This window comes from Denticeps clupeoides, chromosome 15, assembly GCF_900700375.1.
Source record: "Denticeps clupeoides chromosome 15, fDenClu1.1, whole genome shotgun sequence".
Lineage (NCBI taxonomy): Eukaryota > Metazoa > Chordata > Actinopteri > Clupeiformes > Denticipitidae > Denticeps > Denticeps clupeoides.
This window is the reverse complement of record NC_041721.1, coordinates 8,077,377-8,083,376: the sequence shown is the minus strand read 5'-3', so window position 1 is coordinate 8,083,376 and position 6,000 is coordinate 8,077,377.

Sequence of the window (6,000 nt, the reverse complement as noted above, 5' to 3'; positions counted from 1 at the left end):
CCATTTGTTGTTTGCTTGCTGTCGTTTACACAGAGGAATTTATCATGTGACTCAGGGTTTAGAGCAATTTTTTTTCTTAAACTCCAGAATGGCATTCCATACACTCTGATCTGTGGTCGTGGTTTGGGGCAAAAATCCTCCATTACCACATACCACTAGATGGCCATTTACTACATTTACTTGAAAAGGCAAAAGGCAAAATCGAGTTTTATAGTTTCAATGTAATAGAAACTCACGGCAAGTCAAAAGTTTAAATTAATGTAACATTAATGACCCATAACAAAATATTCTTGTGTCCGCACAATTGACCGGGCAATTTTTTTGCCAGTGTCAGGATTGCCTGCAGCTGGGCTCCACACCTGACTCCAATCCTGACGCCCCATAAATGCCGGATGTTTCCGCCCCTTCTAGGTCTCCGGCATTTTCGTGAAATTCACTTGCACGAACTTGACCTGGTTTTGGTTCAAGTGTATTTTGAGTTCTGGCAATCGCCACACGCCTACGGGTTTGTTTACGTTCTTCATTTAAGTTAAATCGTTTTCGGCCACCGCGCCAGTCTTTATTTGTGTTTATTGTTTATTTGTTAATAAAACCCCTTCCCAGCATGTCAGACCTCTGCGCTTCCTTCCCCCGTAAGCCCGTAGTCGTGACAGAATGCCAGAGACCCCCCCAAAAGCGCAGAGGTAAAAAGCAGAGGAGAAGAAACGCCGCGAAGGACGCAGCCCGGCGCGGCGAACGCGGACGGCAGGGGAGAGACGCGACACCCGTTCTGGTGGAGCGTTTTCTCCCCGAGAAGCCGTGGTACGCGGCGCCGCGTGATGACGTCACCCCCGGGAAACTCCGCGAAACCCGGAAGCGACAACGTCGGCGGGTGAGTGGGCGGAGCGAGGACGTTGGCGTCGGCAGCAGCGAGGAAGTGACGTGGGAAGCGAGCGCAGAAGATGCGACCCCCACGATCTTCGCCATGTCGAGCCAAGAACTCTGCGCTCTGCTGGCAAGGCTCCCCGTGGACTGGGACGACACGGACGACGACGAGAGCACGGGAGACGAGAGTTGGGCTCCGCCCATCGCGCCAGCCTGCGATCGTCGCAAGGTCCGTGGGGACCCACGTCACTTCCAGGGGGGTGAGAAGCGGAAACAACGGCGGCGTTCCTCCAGCGAGGAGGTGGGCAGCCTCCAGCCCGAATGGCCAGAGTACTGCCCATGGGAGCTTATCGCGCCATGGGTCCAGGATGTCCGCAGGGTGGACGACCCTCGGAGTCACCGGTGGGAGGACACGGATGACGAAAGCGATGATGACGTGGATTTTCGGTGGGCGGTCGTTGCCGGGATGGCTCCGCCCAGCGTGCGCGTCCGAGATCATCGCGCCATCCGTGATGACCCATGTGACTTCCGAGGGTACGAGGTTGACACGGACGACGACCAGGATGACGCCGTTTGGGCAGTCGGTGCCAGTCAGGATCCGGGGCAAGAAGACCCAGCACTGGTGGGCGACGAGAAGGTCGCTCCTCCCGAGATCCTGGCTGTGCCCACTGAGGAGGTCCCGGAGAGCCCAGAGAGGGAGCCAGATGACCCTCTATTTTGTCTGTCTCTGTCTGTGTGTGTGTGGTTTATGTGTCCGTATGTCGCCCCCACTTCCCCTCTTTGTGTCCACCAGATGGTGACCCAGCAGCAGAGCCGAACCCCAGGGAGGGAGTTCCCAACCTGACTGCACCGGTCCAAGGCGAGGTGGACGAACCCCAAGGTACCCCTAAGTCCAGCCGGGGGGGGTGCTCCCCCAAAGAATTTTTTGGGGGGGTGCAGTTCGGGTTGGGGGCTCCTCCTGAGGGGAGGGTAGGTGGGGAAGCGATTGAGCTGGGTCCTCCGGTAGCCGGTGAGGAGGGTGGGCCAGGCATGGGCCTGCATCCGCCTCCAGAGGGGTGGAGCGCCATAGAGCCCCCGGGTAGGCATGAGGACCCAGCTGGGACAGGCAGGAAGAGGGCCTGCTTGTCCCAACGGACGCAGAAGGGGCTAGCCGGATGGTCTGGCAATGCCCCCCCCTTGGCACCAGGGCCGTGCAGCGAGAGGGGCTGCATAGTCCCAGAAGGCACCAGCCTGGGGTGCCTGGAACAGTCGCCGGAGGCTCTGGGACAATCTCCCTGTGCGGTGCAGGGGGTGACACAAGACGTGTCAGAGGGGACGTGTGGAGACAGGGCCCACACGTACCCAGATGGATCGGCCCTGATTATCGTGTGCAGGTACGGGAGTCCGGGGCCGCCAAGCGGGACCACGCCGGGGAGCCAGGCCGAGGGTCCGGGGCCGCCACGCGGGACCACGCCGGGGAGCCAGGCTGAGGGTCCGGGGCCGCCACGCGGGACCACGCCGGAGAGCCAGGCCGAGGGTCCGGGGCCGCCACGCGGGACCATGCCGGGGAGCCAGGCCGAGGGTCCGGGGCCGCCACGCGGGACCACGCCGGGGAGCCAGGCCGAGGGTCCGGGGCCGCCACGCCTGACCACGCCGGGGAGCCAGCCCGAGGGACCGGGGTCGCCACGCCTGACCACGCCGGGGAGCCAGCCCGAGGGACCGGGGCTGCCACGCCTGACCACGCCGGGGAGCCAGGCCGAGGGACCGGGGCCGCCATGCCTGACCACGCCGGGGAGCCAGCCCGAGGGACCGGGGCCGCCACGCCTGACCACGCCGGGGAGCCAGCCCGAGGGACCGGGTCCTCCAAGGGGAGGATACAGCAGGGCAGGAGCCCTGTGGTTGCCGCCGTCCGCCCCGCCGCCTCCACTGATGGTACTGTTGGGGCTCCGAGGACGTAGCCCTTGGAGGGGGGGCTCTGTCAGGATTGCCTGCAGCTGGGCTCCACACCTGACTCCAATCCTGACGCCCCATAAATGCCGGATGTTTCCGCCCCTTCTAGGTCTCGGGCATTTTCGTGAAATTCACTTGCACGAACTTGACCTGGTTTTGGGTCAAAGGTATTTTGAGTTCTGGCAATCGCCACACGCCTACGGGTTTGTTTACGTTCTTCATTTAAGTTAAATCGTTTTCGGCCACCGCGCCATTCTTTATTTGTGTTTATTGTTTATTTGTTAATAAAACCCCTTCCCAGCATGTCAGACCTCTGCGCTTCCTTCCCCCGTAAGCCCGTAGTCGTGACAGCCGGAAGCCCTTCCTGATGTAACCTGATGTACTTTTTACTCAGGCTTGGAAATAGACCATGAAATACACTGTGAATGTGTTAAATAAATTGAACAAAAGCATTGCGTCATTTGTGGATGACCTGATCATGTCAAAACATACAAAAACATATATAGTTTCAGTATACAGTGCACTCAGTGTGTAAAAAATTAAACTCCGTGTCACGTATTGGTACTTTGGGGCGAAGGACACGCAGGAGCTGTCACGACTACGGACTTACGGGGAAAGGAAGCGCAGAGGTCTGACATGCTGGGAAGGGGGTTTTATTATAACAAACAATAAACATAAACGCGGCTCGGTGGCCGAAAACAGTTTAACTAAATGAACTCAAAACTCAAAATACACTTGAAACAAAACCAGGTCAAGTTCGTGCAGAGAGTCCACGAAAATGCAGTCCCTCCTGAAGGGGCGTAAAACTAGGGTATTTGAGCGCTGTCAGGACTGGCCACCGGTGATTAGCACAGCTGCAGTCAATCCTGACAGGAGCGAGGCATTGGGGATCAAAAGGGATTTATTATAACATAAAACAAACCAGCAGCAGGGCCAAAAGGAAACACAAAGGAACAGAAAAACAACCTGAAGGCGTGCATCTAATTTTACAGCAACTGAAATGGCAAAACATAAGCTTAGCATCAGTGTGCACATTAATGCAGCCACCAGGTTCTGTGGCATCCACAGGGCTCCAGCACAGCATGGTCCACACACTGATCCTCCCTGGCTCTGGAGGACTCAGACCCTCTGGTTGGCCCCGAGACATCATCCTGTGACATCACTTTATATAGATCTATTATTATTGCCCAATGATACATCTTTACACTGCAGCTGAATCAGTACAGGAGCAGTTACCTCGTCGACAGCAAATAGGTTGTGAAGCAGCTCAAAATTCTTATTCTTATGCTTCAAAGTCACCAAACTCTACGCTGGGCCATAATAATAAATCAATATAAAATGATCTTGTGGCCAAGTTTGACACGTGGCCTGGGATATCTGACACAGTACGGCTTCATTCAGTGTCTTTCACCAGCACAGCATGCATCCAGGTTAATCATGATTAACAAGTTCCCTTGTTCTGGCATCTCCAGAAATGAATTCCAGAAATTAACCCATAGACTCATTTGCTTGAACTTTAGGTTTTGACAGCAACTTCTCAGAAAAGTAACCACAAAAGAAAGCCTTCCAATTTACACAAGATCTGCTACTGTTTTCAGGGTCAGATGCCTCAGCATAACTTCAAAGGTGTATAAAGGTTCTTAATTACAGATTGCAGTCCATGTTACCTCTATAGTGCCCAGTTGCACTGTACCCTTTGTTCTCACATTGTATTTCTTGTTAGTAGCATTGTTGTATTTTGCCCCACAGGATACAGACCCTGGAATCATCAGGATCATGGAGAAATACAAATTGCTCAGCACACATGGTGACTACATAGTTAATGCAGCCTTGTTCCTTTTGGGGTTTGCCACAGCAGATCAACCGGCCTGATTGTCCACATAAATCATTTGTCATCGGATGCCCTTCCTGACACAAGCCTGCCCATTCACCCTGGCTTGGGAGCAGCACCAAGAAATACGATGTAATGTGCATCCCCAGTGGCTGGAAAATGAACATGAATAAATATTTAATTTAGTATGTTTTTTTTTGTAACTGTATATGATATGTTAAAGATACTACATTTACTAGTTCATTTGACTAGACTTACTACAGACAGCAGAGTCAGGCACAAGACAAATACTAGTATAATTAAATGGAATTCAACTTTTTATTTTTTTATTTAGGCAGAGCAACCTAATACTACCATAGAAATTACAATAACTTGTGTACTGAGAAACTGTCATGTACACACCACTGAAGAATGCCAGGATTGTGGTCCCAAAATGTCACATAGGTTCACAGGATTCACAAGAGACATTCAAGTGTTTCCAGGGATTTCCACTTGGCACATATATTTTCACGTATCCATATAACAATCAACACTGACGTGAACGAAAGGTAATCCTTGAATACATGCAGGGGCTGACTGGGGTTGACAGGCACAGATGATGGCACTGAAGGGAGCTGGGACAGGATACAGGTGCAGACTGACAGAGCAGACAGGCTGTGGGTGTGACAACAAGTGAGGGCAGACAGGGCTGATGAACTGGGGCCGTGACAACCGGTAAGGTGTCACACCTGCGAAGTAAAAAATAATTCAACACAATGAATATAGCCCTGGTATGGTCAAATTTGACCTCAGGTCTAAATACATTTTGAAATGTTAAGCCTAATTTGAAACAATAAGTTATGAATATATAATCAGTTTTGTTTTGTGCATAAGAAATTTACTTGTGCTTGAATGAATAACAATTTACTGTGTACACCAGGCATCCAAGGAAGCTCCAGCACTTCCATAGATTCTTTCTGCATACCCCCTGGATCCAATTTCTGTTCCACAAGGTCCATCTCAAGTGGCCAGATGACCACCTCCCAGCTCCAGAGCTCTATAAAGAGAAACACCCTCATGTTCTCACACAAAAAAAGTTTTTTTAGGTCAGCAAAAAGGAATGGGTAACACACTCGCCTATGAACCAGAAGACCACCACTTGACTCTGCTTTTTAGCATTGTTACAACTAGTCCTGTTACAACTTTACAGTCCAGTCTCCTTCAAACTGATCCTCCTACATATGAGCAACCAGTGTGCATCTTCTCCAAAAACTCTTTAAAACGTTTTCTGCACAACCATTTCCTTCCTTTTTGTAAGATGCACCACCTCAGACCTTCTGCATTTCTCTCTTTGACCTACACACCCATCACTTCCACATCACCTCCACCAGTATGCT